This window comes from Malaclemys terrapin, chromosome 25 (genome assembly GCF_027887155.1).
Source record: "Malaclemys terrapin pileata isolate rMalTer1 chromosome 25, rMalTer1.hap1, whole genome shotgun sequence".
NCBI classification, from domain to species: domain Eukaryota; kingdom Metazoa; phylum Chordata; order Testudines; family Emydidae; genus Malaclemys; species Malaclemys terrapin.
Window position 1 is genome coordinate 10,810,284 of NC_071529.1, and position 13,962 is coordinate 10,824,245.

General features: G+C 45.0%; 1 protein-coding gene across 1 annotated transcript in view; it reads left to right on the forward strand.

Moving 5' to 3' along the window:
* The first annotated feature begins 6,563 nt into the window (after nucleotides 1-6,563).
* TTLL6 (tubulin tyrosine ligase like 6) overlaps nucleotides 6,564-13,962 on the forward strand; it is a 43,025-nt gene continuing 35,626 nt past the window's right edge. The window contains exons 1-2 of the mRNA XM_054014045.1: nucleotides 6,564-6,592; nucleotides 13,386-13,616. The gene's annotated coding sequence lies outside the window, so the exon portion shown is untranslated. The remainder of the gene's footprint in view (nucleotides 6,593-13,385; nucleotides 13,617-13,962) is intronic.

Consider the following 13,962-nt stretch of genomic DNA (forward strand, 5'->3'; position numbering starts at 1 on the left):
GATCAGCAACCTAATAACAAAACAGTGTTAACCAGGATGACTTTAAGTGAGGAATTACTGTATGTACTTTCTAATTTTGGAGGTGTTCCCTTATTACATTGATAGGTGTTGAGTAAGAGCCTACAGAGAGCAACCCCAAAAAGGCAGAGGAGGAGTTTTCTGCCTGTGGCAAAGTTTCCACCCCAACACGGCCTCTTAGCTGGGGCTGTGGAAACTTTTGTCTCAGTTTCCCACACCGTCCCTAGGCCTGCTCCAGGCATAAGAATGTCCTAGCCCTCAGCCAGACTACTTTACAGAGTCCCTCACTAAAGTCCTAAAGGAATGTATACAACAACCAAATCTTCAGCCCAGCTGGGCTTCGCTAGTAGCCACCTCTCTACAGGTGCTGACATCACACTACCATGATAGTTTCTTTCCTGTACCTGTGCAGAGTTCAGCAGGGTACTTTTATGTCCAACTTTGGTTATATCCTAGAAAGGGAAGGGTGTTTATTTGAAATTTGACTTGGAGTTTGCGGGTCAAATCCACAGTGGGTATAAGTCTGGTCAGCTCTATTCATCTCAATGAATCTACATCAATGTACTGCAGCTGAGGATTTGGGGGTCCAATGATCTGTTCAGGGTAGCAGCTCCTGTAAACCAAGCAAGCCACCCACATGAATGCAGCAATCACCACAGGAACCTAGTGTCAGTATCCCCGCCATATCTCTCTGCCCCCAAAACAATCTCTCTTTGCCCTATGAATGAAATAAAAGTATCCCTCTATCAATTCACATGCTGCACAAATTGTTAAAACCCCCCCCTCCAAAAAAAAGTACAGCAAAACAACCCTAAAATAAAATCAGCGTTTGGCATTTAAAACCTAACCACAGCCACATCTAGAAAAATAAGACTACATCCTTTTGTCCATGCTCCCAATGGGCTATGAAATCCTGGGCATTAGCAAACTGGCCAGGTTTCCACCCCGCCCTCTGTTCTTGCTCTTTTAAAGTTCCTCCTATCTGAATATACAAATAGATTCAGTTTTAACACATATTAAGTGTGCCTAGATGCAACACTGATGAGTATACTATAAATATGCTATACTGTGAGCTCACTGGAGCAGGGACTATTCCTTCCTGGATGTGTGGAAAGAACCTTGCATGTTGTAGATGTGGCCATAAATTATTAAATTATTGTAACAAACATTGATTATTAATAATCAGGGGTCAAATCAGTGATAAGTGATTGAGCTCTGCTTATGTCCCATTGGTCACATCCCCTTCCCTATTGACTCCTCCCCTTTCACCTTTTGTCTGTACGCCTCCACTTCCCCCCGCCGGAGGTTTTGTCTCTCTGTGTCTTTTCTTCCATCTTCCCATTCCCCTAATCACTGGCCGTAGCTAGAAAGAAACAGTGACACTTCTTGGAGGAAGCAATGATGCACACGATGTTGGTGGTTTGTGAGAGTAAGGGAGTGAGGCAGGCAGGGAGAGTATGCCAAAACTTTTCTTCACAGCCCTACTCCAGTGCCTGCAGTCCCCTTCTGGGCATGTCTGTTCAGCCTGAGAAGGCCCTTTTTCCCTGCTTCACTGGGAGTTCTCTCCATCATTTTATTTCTGTTTGTCCTACTCTTTGACTTTCTCCTCTTTCCTAGTCAGTTCTGTCCTCTCCTCCTTGGTCTTTCGTTGTCCTGTTCAGACACACCAGAAATGTATCTGTCGTATTTTCAGACAGCTCATTCCATGGTGGAACATTTCCCAATTTGCATACAAAAAAAACTTTGCTCAAAAATAAAGGGTGCATATGTGCAGTGATCGTTGTCACAAACACTCAAAAGCCAGGAAATAAAACAGTTAAGTCATTAAATGCTAAACTCCATCAACAGCAGCAACATGCTACTAACCCTAACTGTGATCACAGAAAGCATCACACGCTCAGTGATCTCAATTCTTTCAAGAGGGGCCAGAGTTTTTCCTTTATCAAGATACTCTTGGTGCAGGAGAGAGGGAAGGGACCATCAGAAAGCCAGTTGCAGCTTCCCTGATTCTCAAACTCACCTTAGTCCTCATATAAGTTAGAGCAGCCTAAGGGCTGCTGTGATTTATGGCTGTGGTTAAGGTTCTCTAAGGGATCTTACCATATGCTAGCAGAGAATTGCTGTAGAGGGACAGAACCCTGCACCATCTGCTCCGCCACAACATACCCCTATGCTGGAGTGGGGAGGAGAAGAAATTTAAGAGCCAGCTCTGCCGGCTTTATGCAAATTGGGAATTCAAATCTGCTGGAAGACTTCTCAGATGGCCAGCTGCAGCCACATTACATTCCCTTTATGCTGCTTAAGCCATGTAGAGAGGATGGAAATGGGGCTTTGAATCTGGCCCAAATTTCTTATTAAGCAATACACTATATTATCTGCATCAAAAGAGGGAAACCTATTTTGTGCTTACTGTACCTCGGTCACAAAGCAAGCATGTTTCTCTAGAAGCACAATACATTTTTCATAATTTCTATTTCAACAATACTAGCAGACAGAATTAAAAAGAATCAAGGTAGCAGTTAAGGCCAACGTGATAGACGGAGCAATTTGTATAGGTATAACCTATGTTTGGTAAACTAATGTTAATGACTTATATGGAGTTGGTTTGCTTGTTTAGCATCTTATACATATGTGAAATTAATAGTTTATTTCCTGGCTTTTGAGGGTTTGTGTCAAAGGTAGTTGCATGTGGACATCCTACATTGTTGGGGAAACACACACGCACCTTTATTCACCACTGACTTGCACTTTCAGTCATTAATTACTCTTGTGCAAATTGGATGTTAAATGCTACAAAATCAGAATGGTAGCATTTTATTACACTTGCTTTGCACAAGTGTAGGTTACTATGGAAAGTGTAGGAGAGTGGAAATCAGACTCTGTCAAATTTTCAGAAGGGCCTAAGAGATTAAGAGGGAGAGCTGTATGAATAACTGATTTCTTGGTTTGCTGGGAGTTCCGGAAAGAAAGTAGTTTGGAGTCAACCCAAATCAATTTTTTTTTTTCAGAATTTCTAGCAAATTGAAAAGTTTAAAAAAAAATGTTTTGGGTCGAAGAAAATATTTTTTTAAGCTTAAACCAAAATGTTTCATTTCAATTTTGAGCGCTTTTAAATTTTTTTATTTTATTTTAAAATCAAATGGAAGGAAATTTCAAAACAAAAAGTGGTTTTGCATTAAAAAATCAAAATGATTTCAGAATTTTTGTGGGTTTTTTTCCAACTGAAACAATTTGGCAAAATCAGTATGAATTTGTGGAATGTTTGGGTCGATCTGAATCTGCATTTTTTATCGAAAAACGTTTCGGCCAAAATATTTCACCCAGCTCTAGTTAGCAGCCTAAGAGCCATTTTCAAAAGTGACTTAGAGGCAGATTTGTAAAGGTATTTAGATGCCTAAAAATGCAGATAGACGTCAAGTGAGATTTTCAAATACGCCTAAGCAGATTAGGTGCTGCTTTTGAAAATCTCGCTAGGCACTCATCTACATATTTAGGCACCTAAATACTGTCCCTTTGTAAATCTGCTCCTTAAGAGTCTTCGTCCTGTGACTCTGCCTCCTAAGTCACTTTTGAAAATTTTACCCTCTGTGTGCATAGTTATCTATTATTCTTCTGCATATGGTGAAAAACATTCACATGTCACTTTTTAAACATAGAAATGCTCCTGCCACAAGCAATGTAAATAGACAAATGCAGGCAAACAATGGGGGGAAAGGAAAGCAACATACCAGCAAGTGATTGAGTGGTTATGCTAGCCATTCAGCTTGACAGTTCCATTTTAAGACACAGCAAGAGAGATGGTCATTTCTTCACAGTTTTGTATAATATACATCCTCATGCTTAAAGCGATATGATTATTAGAATGCTTATTTCAGGGATCATTTCTATTCTGGTTATGGTAGCTATGTTAGAGATGTACCCATATTTTACCTGCCATTTTTCACAATTCGGGCAAAATGTTGGGTATTGTTGTTCCAAAAGCCACTGGGCATTGGATGTTAAAGGTTCGGAAACTGTTACAGGAAGAAAATAAATCCTAATTTGCCTATGTAGAATTTGGAAAATAAATGAATAAAGGCAGAGATTCTTACTGCTAATGCAGAGCTTCCCCCCCCCCCCCCCCATATTGTTTTCTAAGTACAGATCCCTTTTTTGTTGTACGTCTATGCATTACTGTGGAGGTCCCAGCTGGCACTGAGAACCAATTAAAGTCAACCAGAGCCTGTTTCTCCGTTATCCCGCAGCTCATATTGTCATGTATATCAATGCAAAGTGGGCGTAAATGCCACCAGATCAGAACGGCAGCATTGTACACTCACTTTGCATTGGTATGAACGATGACATGAGGTGCAGGCATGGCAGAATCAGACCCTGAACGTTTGGTCAATGGGAGCAGGAGTGAGTCCCAAATGAAATCAGTTGTTTTCACCAACCAGTTGTTGGGCTCCTCCATTATACTAACAGAGCTGGTTTCTCATTTGTTCCAAACAGCATAATTGAAGCAGAATGGTGCCTAGGCCTTGGACATTAGGAGCACTGTTGGCCCTGTCGTAAATCACAGGTTGTCAAGGATTTTAATGGAAGCCCTCTGAGTGCTGTAAATTTCTGCAGTTTTGCCTGCATTCCCTCCCTCATTTCCATCACAATATCACTCCAGTGGGACTGCAGCCCTGCAGCATGTGCCAGGCAGCCTAGATTGGTAGGGCACAGGGGAAGAAGGAGAAAAAAAATGAGAGAGAAGGGGCGGGGGATTCAGAACAGTTGGTATTGCAGAAGCATCTGCTGGGTGGCCAGTTATAGAGTCACCTGGTCCCCTAGTGGGGGAAGGGCAATTCATCCAGGGGATTGGAGACCGCGGATAATGTAACCATGGAGGCTGCGGGAATAAAGACAGATGTGCTGCAGTTTACACGCCGCTCCCTCAGTCTGCAAAGCAGTAAATCTTAGGCAAACACAAGGCCTCCTCCTTAGCAATGGAGTTTCTGATCCGAGTTGGTTTGGCAGAGTTACTGTATTTGTACTACACATCCTATCTCCTGCTGTTTGTCAGAGAAGGCTTTTCAAGAGGGATCCTTTTACCAGGTTATCCTCCCATAGCCAACCCTAGCTATCGTCAGTGGAAATGTAGGGCCGTATCCTGGTCCCAGTGACAAAGTTCCCCTTGGCTTCCGCATGACCAGGATTTAGCCTTTTAGGGATCGTATTTTCACACAATTGCCACTCTGGTGTGGAGACTTCAAAATACAGTGAAATCCTTAGCAACACAGACCCTAATCTGCAGAACCTGCTGTGAAATACGGCTCGTTCTTTGCCCTTTCCCTCTCAGGAGCTCAAAACACATTACATTATTGATGAATTAGGCCTCACAATTCTGCCTTTCCTCCCTCCTCCCCAGGGACATAGAATATTATCCTCACAGAGCTGAAGGGAGTTGAGCAACGTTGCTCCGAAAGTTTGTGGCATAAAAAGACCTCAGATCTAACATTTATCCTCTTTTTTTTCTTCTTCTTCTTCCCCTGTGCCCTCCCTTTTGCTAAAGGAGAGCGCTGGGGTGAAGGACAAAGGGATTGATGCCACAGTCTCTTGGTTTCAGAGTAACAGCCGTGTTAGTCTGTATCCGCAAAAGGAAGAACAGGAGTACTTGTGGCACCTTAGAGACTAACACATTTATTAGAGCATAAGCTTTCGTGGAAGTGGGCTGTAGTCCACGAAAGCTTATGCTCTAATAAATGTGTTAGTCTCTAAGGTGCCACAAGTACAGTCTCTTGGGAGATTTTAACTTTTCTATTGGTGATCCCGGTCTGAAAAATCTACCTGGGCTTTCAGACTATGGCTATGTCTGCACTTTTGTGGCACTTTGTTGCTATAATTTATGTTGATCGGGGATGTGAAAAAAACACCCCTCTAAATGACATGAGTTACATAAGTGTCAGGCTAAGGCAGTGGTTTAGAAATGGGCAGTGGAAGGGATCCAGTCAGGAGGGGTCTCGTTCCCTGGGTCTGCACCCCCTTCTCTCTGGGCAGAACCTCAGTTGCTGCCCCCCAAATCTCTGGAGAGGAGGAGGAGAGTGACTTATATATATTCAAATCAGCCAGTGCCCTCACAGCTCTGATTGGCTGCGGTAGGTTCAAACCGAGGCCCCGCCCCTGCCTCCACACCCGAGGTAGGGCGGTTGGTGGTGACAGTTTGTCTCGAGCTTTTTTTTGAGGGAGGGAGTGGGACAAGGGAGGGAAAGGAGAGTCCCCGAGAACCTCAACTGCGCATAGGCAGGATGGCACGCGCCCTCACTCTCGGGAGCGCGAGGCCAGAGCGTCCTAACGTTGCCGTGACAACCCCTCTTCTCACCCAATCAGAAAGCTGGCGGACGCTTGGACCAATGGGACTGAAGTATGCAGTGATCGAACGGGCCGGGGGAGTGGAGAGGCGGGGCCGTCGGGGTGTGTTTCAACCAATACGGAGGCAGGAGGTAGTAATCAGGGTAGGCGGGGGGAGGGTGCAGGTTGGTTGAGAGCGTTACGGGGTGAGGCGGAGGAGAGTTGGGGCATGAGGAGGAGAGGAAGGGAGCAGGGCCAGGTAAGAGCGGGGCACCTCCCATTATCCTCCAGTGCCCGCAGCCCCCACCTCAGCGTCCCTCCGGCCCTAGCCCCAGTGCAGAGCCCCCCCCCCCGTCTCCCCAGCGCACAGCCCCCACCTCAGTGTCCCTCCAGCCCTAGCCCCAGTGTAAAGCCCCCCTATTCTTCTCAGTGCACAGCCCCCACCTCAGCGTCCCTCCGGCCCTAGCCCCAGTGCAGAGCCCCCCCCCCCCCGTCTCCCCAGCGCACAGCCCCCACCTCAGCGTCCCTCCGGCCCTAGCCCCAGTGCAGAGCCCCCCCCCCCCCCCGTCTCCCCAGCGCACAGCCCCCACCTCAGCGTCCCTCCGGCCCTAACCCCAGTGCAGAGCCCCCGCCCCGTACCCCCAGTGCACAGCCCCCACCTCAGCGTCCCTCCGGCCCTAGCCCCAGTGCAGAGCCCCCCCCCCCTCCGTCTCCCCAGTGCACAGCCCCCACCTCAGTGTCCCTCCAGCCCTAGCCCCAGTGTAAAGCCCCCCTATTCTTCTCAGTGCACAGCCCCCACCTCAGCATCCCTCTGGCCCTAGCCCCAGTGCAGGGCTCCCCCACGTCGCCCCAGTGCACAGCCCCCACCTCAGCGTCCCTCGGGCCCTAGACCCAGTGCAGAGCCCCCCCCCCGTCTCCCCAGTGCACAGCCCCCACCTCAGCATCCCTCTGGCCCTAGCCCCAGTGCAGAGCCCCCCCCCCCCGTCTCCCCAGTGCACAGCCCCCACCTCAGCGTCCCTCCGGCCCTAGCCCCAGTGCAGAGCCCCCCCCCCATCTCCCCAGTGCACAGCCCCCACCTGAGCATCCCTCCGGCCCTAACCCCAGTGCAGAGCCCCCGCCCCGTACCCCCAGTGCACAGCCCCCACCTGAGCATCCCTCCGGCCCTAACCCCAGTGCAGAGCCCCCGCCCCGTACCCCCAGTGCACAGCCCCCACCTGAGCGTCCCTCCGGCCCTAGCCCCAGTGCAGAGCTCCCCCCCTCCGTCTCCCCAGTGCACAGCCCCCACCTCAGTGTCCCTCCGGCCCTAGCCCCAGTGCAGAGCCCCCCCCATCTCCCCAGTGCACAGCCCCCACCTGAGCATCCCTCCGGCCCTAGCCCCAGTGCAGAGCTCCCCCCCTCCATCTCCCCAGTGCACAGCCCCCACCTCAGTGTCCCTCCAGCCCTAGCCCCAGTGTAAAGCCCCCCTATTCTTCTCAGTGCACAGCCCCCACCTCATCATCCCTCTGGCCCTAGCCCCAGTGCAGGGCTCCCCCACGTCGCCCCAGTGCAGAGCCCCCACCTCAGCGTCCCTCGGGCCCTAGCCCTCGTGCAGAGCCCCCCCTCCGTCTCCCCAGTGCACAGCCCCCACCTCAGCATCCCTCTGGCCCTAGACCCAGTGCAGGGCTCCCCCCCCCATTTCCCCCTGCGCAGATTCCTCTCTATTTCCCCTGCGCAGAGCCCACCCTGATGCAGAGCTCTCCCATTGCCCCCCAGTACTGGAGCAGGGTTGGTGGGACCCCACAGGCCCACCCCGCTGCAAGAGTGAGGAGTGACAGGAAGCAATCCCTTACTTTTTCTTCTTTTCCCCTCTTCTGGGAATAGTACCTCATCATTATTGCTGCTTTCCCTACTGCTGCCAGATTTGAATTGTCCCCTTACCCATTCCTCTGACTGGTGACCTCTGGTGGACAGTGTTGTTGTCAGGATAGGGGTGGAGGAAGGAGAGCAATGCTCCCTAGCAAAGGTAGTGATATGGTGGGCACTGCAGACGTAGGGACATCATAAATATTGTACTAAAAACCCCTTGTCTCCCCTAGACAGGGTGGCTATGTATGCAGCACAGTATCTGACTATGTCTTGCCCTTGCTCTGTCCATTTGTTGTCTGGGACTGCTTGCTGAGGGCCACATAAGTGTTCAGAAACTGCGAAGGCCTATGTGTCTTTGTTAGTGAAAGTCTTACTGGGTGTCACTGTTCTTTCCTTGAGCCCAGTGCCTGTTGTTTATACTCAGTCACTCCCTCATGCCCTCTGTCTCTAGTCCCACTTCTTTACCCAACAATATTTCCCCTTCCCATTCTTCATACTCCTCTCCTGAGGAAATGAGACAGAGGGTAAACAAGGACATATATTGTTCGATAATTTATCCATGTTATGCAGTGACTGATAGTGAAATCTGTGTCGATAATACAAGATTACCTATGGTGTTGGTGAAACACCCCCCACTGTCTGATTAGGCAGAAGTGAACTAAAAGCCCTTTATAAATTACATTACTCATAATAACATTTCTAAAAGTAAGTTTGCAAGTTGCTGCTTGAAGAATCTGTAGCTTCAGTTTAATCTACTCTCCGCCAAGCAGGTGGTGGTTCTGCGTGAGCAATGCAGAATTAAAAAATTGGGATGCTAGGAGAAAATATGTAAATATGTACCAATAATAATCATCCTGAATTATGTGTGTATGTTCAGATACCGCAGAGATGAGTGTGGCATGCGGACTCTGTCAAAAGCCCACTGAAAGAAATGGAAGGGCTCCAATTGACTACAGTAGTCTTTGGATTAGAGTAAAAAAGGCCTGGATATAAAATGTTTTAAAAATAGTTTGATTCAATCAGTTATACTCTATATATAAATAAGAAAAAAAAAGGCTATATGTTACAAATACAATAACATTTCCTGACACATTTTAAATTCAGTGGCCCGGCATCTCTACTCCTTTTCACTTGGTGTCATCATTTGCATCTATGCAAAAAGTGTGAAATGAATGTATAATTCTACCAGATCGTTCACTCGCTGGTGGTAGCATCTTTCATCCACTTTGCGCAGATGTGAATGACTACACAAGATTCAAAGCAATGGAGGATCAGGATCAGTCTCTTCAATTACCTTCCAAGGGTTCAATGTTGTGTATTTGTCCTGCAAACATTGATGTCATCACGAGCCTTCAAAACAGAGTATGATTAGTTTTCAGAGTAGCAGCCGTGTTAATTTTTTAGTCTCTAAGGTGCCACAAGTACTCCTGTTTTTTTTAGAGTATGATTAGTAATGGTTTTAGAAATCCTTCCTTTACAACTTAAGCTGGTGGACCAAATTCAACCCTGGTGTAATACCAGGGACTTTAAGGCTGTCTGCACTAGGGGTTTTGCCAAAATTTGCCAATTGTTAATACTGGTTTAACTGCACCAGTGGTAGCTGTAGTAAAAGTGCTAGAGTAGACGTGACTTCTATGGCCATAGGCATTTTTGATGTCTTATGACCCAGGCTACGTCTTATGATTATGACCCTGTTCAAGTCTTAAATACATGACAGTAAAAATACCAGTGGCCCCTGGTCTGCACTAGTACTGCTGTTTGTTATGCAATGGTACTGAACCAGATATAGTACCAGTGCGAATTTTTTGACAGAAAAGTCTGATGTAGACACGGCTCAAGGGAGTTACAGCAGGGATGACTCAGTGTGTTACAGGGACAATGTCAATTGAAAAGAATTTACCGTATATCAAATTTAATAATGTTTTTAATCTAAGGTGTTGCCAGTAACACAGGAATTATATAGAAATTCCTCACCTGTGTTACTGGCAACACTTTAGATTATAAAAATGAAAAGAATATTTATATCTAATTTATTCTTCACTGTTTTCTTTTTGCATTTATTTTGCAGTCAATTTCATTTTTTTATTTTATTTGTTCAGTAGCATATAGCTGCAATAGTTGTAAACTTTGCAGTGGAACATTTGCTTATCTTTTATGTTGTTTAAATTAAAAGCCTGTTTCCATTGGAATTTTTGGGGGAACGATTGAATCGTAGTTTCTCTTTTGTGAAAGATTGCTAATTATTGAATTGTGCCTTTGCTGGTGGGTCAGTCCATGTGGTTAATCTTCCAGGATTGGGGCTTATACCACGCTTTCTCTTGCCAAAAAGCTACTGCATTTATATTATCTAATAAATAAATAAATAAATAAATAAAATTCAAAAGAACTGTACTGATCTAGGATCATTAAGATACATTTTACACTTTCCTTTGAAAAGCTCTATTTTTTAAAATGTGAGACAATACAAAAAACAATATTCAGGGTTCTCTAACTTGACAGAAGCTATAATGATCTATAGTGGAAAGCCAGATCTAGCCAGTTTATCTTCAAGACGTTTGTGTGTTTCAGTATATTGGTCCTAATTCTGATCTCACTTACATGAGGGTGCCCATAAATAACATAACATAATATATTAGTGGGTTGGTGGTCCTTAATTTTGCATGACAGAGTGTTTGTTGCAGTGTTACAAGGGGATGGGTGGGTTTTGAAAATCACCAAAATACGTATTACGTAATTTATGGACAGCCCCCATCAGTTTTACTCCAATGTAGCTCCGTTGACTTCAGTGGAGTAACTTCTGATTTACATCAATGTGAGTTTAGAATCAGGCCCTCCATGTATATGTGAGGCATTGGCATATTTCACTCTTTCATCAATTGGGATTTGTGTCTGTTATTTTGTCTGTCTGTGACTCCCTTACCCCAGAGACGACTACTAGATAAAAACTGTAACATGCTATTTCTTCTCCATGCTGTGGCCAGAGTTGGTGGGAACCCAATGTTCATTCTGGGCACAGGAACTAGAAATCCAGGTCAAATTTTGTAAATAGATTAAGGTTAACATTTAAAAAGATACTGTCAAATTAAAAGTGAAACATGTTTTTTTAACTATAGATTTGGTTGTGCTACTAATAGTATTTAGATGATTAAATCTGAGCACTTTAAATATACATACAAATTTAATCATTCATATGCTCTCTGCACTTAATCCCCTTGTATTATAGGCAGGCTGGTAGTACCCAGGGCCGGCGCTTCCACTAGGCGACCCTAGGCGGTCGCCTAGGGCAGCAGGATGTGGGGGGCGGCATTTCGCCACCCTCTGCGGAATTTCGGCGGTGAGGGGCTTCTTCCGCTCCGGGTCTTCGGTGGAAATTCGGTGGCGGGTCCTTCACTTGCTCCGGGACCTGCCACCGAAGTGCCCCGAAGACCCGGAGCGGAAAGACCCCTGCCGCCGAGAACGCAGCTTCAGAGGAGGAGCTGCCGCCAATTACTGTGGAGGAGCGCTGCCGCCTAGGGCGGCAAAAACCCTGGTGCCGCTCCTGGTAGTACCACATTATTAAGGTTGCTCAACATTTCCCATTATCAGACTCTGTTTTCAGTTGCTTATAACTTTGCCAAACTTTAACCATTTAGGCTGAAATTTTCCATTCTGGGTATCTGCCTCAGGCTGAATTAAAAAAAATAAAATTCAGCCAACACTTTACAGGCATTTCCAAGAACGAGGCTAATGCAAAACATGTCGTTTTGCCCATGTTAATAAATCCTGTCAATCTTTTCAAACATATTTGAAACCCACCGGCAAAGTGTTCCATTCCCCTCTAGCACTGGTTCACATAGAGGATGACAGTTACTTGTTAGCTCAAATGGCAAAGATCCATGTGGTGGGGTTAAAGGTTGCAACAATGCTGATAACCCATATGGATGTCAATACGCTGCCACATGATGGAAATTGTTTTTTCAGTTTTTTTTTTTTTTTAAAAACCTCAAAAATCACATACACAAAACTACATTAAAAGAACATTATTAAAGTTGCACAGTCAAGCGCTCAACGTTAGGCTGTGTCCTAATTCACCTCCCTTGTGCGTATGCATTACAATAAAATCTTTAATTACATGATCATATTCAATTTTTTCCACTGGTCCCCTGCTTCGTTCAGTTCTTTGTATGTAATAATGGAAATAGATTGGTCAATTTAGCTTTTTCTTTCTGATTGGTTTCACTTTCTGGTTCTCAAAAGTTAGTACAGTGTTTACCACTCACGTGGTAAATACTGCAAGGAATTTTTTAAGTGCAAACAAAAATGATGTTTTAAATAAAAAGAGTGAGAACATTTTTGTTAATATAAAGTTTTATAGAGTTTGTTTTCTGAACCACTTGCTATTTATACTTTAAGAGAAAGGAATCCTTACCTCCTGGAGCATTCTATAAATACAACCCCGTGCTGGAAGGGCAGGGTAGAATCTGTAGATATATGAGAAACATTAACTTCTATATAAAGATTGTTAATCTCTCTTTACTTTGCCAAAGATTTCTGTTTACAGCAGACCCTGATCTGTTAGACTAAGGTTTCACCTGTAGATTTGATAGATGCTGATTCATCTCATCCCTCTGATCATGTGTTAGCACTGAGCTGGCATTCAGATTAGGTGCATATCAGTCAGTGCTTTAGCATTGAATTCTCAAGTCTGAGCAAGACTGAACCTTTAGGAAGAGAGAAAGAACAAGACGTTAAGGGAGCACTAACTCTAATGAGACAAAAGCTATTAATCTTTCCACTGTAGTTTCTTGCAGTAACACTAAGGACCCGCACCAAGACAGCTTCCTGATGTTCTATTAGCATAATATCACAGATAGCAGGAGTTTAGAAATATTCGTCAGCATCAAACAAATCTATTTCCCTGTGCGGAGATGTCATTCAAATGGGAATCACTATTGATAAAAGCAGATACATATATAGGTACATACATATAGGTACATATATTTCTTCTGATCCTGTCCGAATTGGGAGAGAGGCATGTAGGGTGGACTCATGAGGAGGGGATGAACATCTCTCTTCCTAACTTGGGAATATGCAGGGAGTTATACATTATTCTGTTTTATCAGCTGTATTTGAGGAAACAGCTGGATCCATGAAAAGGTTGATGGAACTGTTGCTCATCCTTGTACACTGTTCACTTTTCTTCTGGTCTGTTGTGGATGTTTCCACAGGATGATGGCATCAGCTATACTGCAAAAATATGGATCCTTTGAAGAAGTAGAGCAGGAAACAGAAGAGTCGGATGAGAAAGATGTAACTGAACTAGACTTTTTACCAAGAGAACTAGAAAGAGAAGATAATGCCTTGGATACCATAGACCAGGATACAATGGGGTGTGAAGAGAAGAAAAGAAGAATTCAAGATCCTAACATATCCATGAAAAAGAAAAGAAAGAGAAAGAGGTTAGAAATAACTATTGAAAGGACTGTAAAAGTCCTGAAGAGGGCAGAATATGTTTATAGTCGAGCTACTGAAAATAGAGGAGGGTAATGGGGGGAAGAGATGTTGGAGAACAGGGTGTTCAGAGTGGTGCTATGCAGAAGGGGAGGAACACAGGATTTTTGTAGTGAGAGAGATAGATAAGTGTTGTGCTGGAGTGGAGGGGAAATGAAAGTGTTCTGGTGTTCAGAAAAAGTGATGATTTTAAGTTTTGTAGGCTGTCAGCTACTCAGAGGAGGGACTGCCTTTTCTTGAATGTATAGAAAGAACCTAACAGGTAATAGTTACTACCATAATAAATAATAGTAA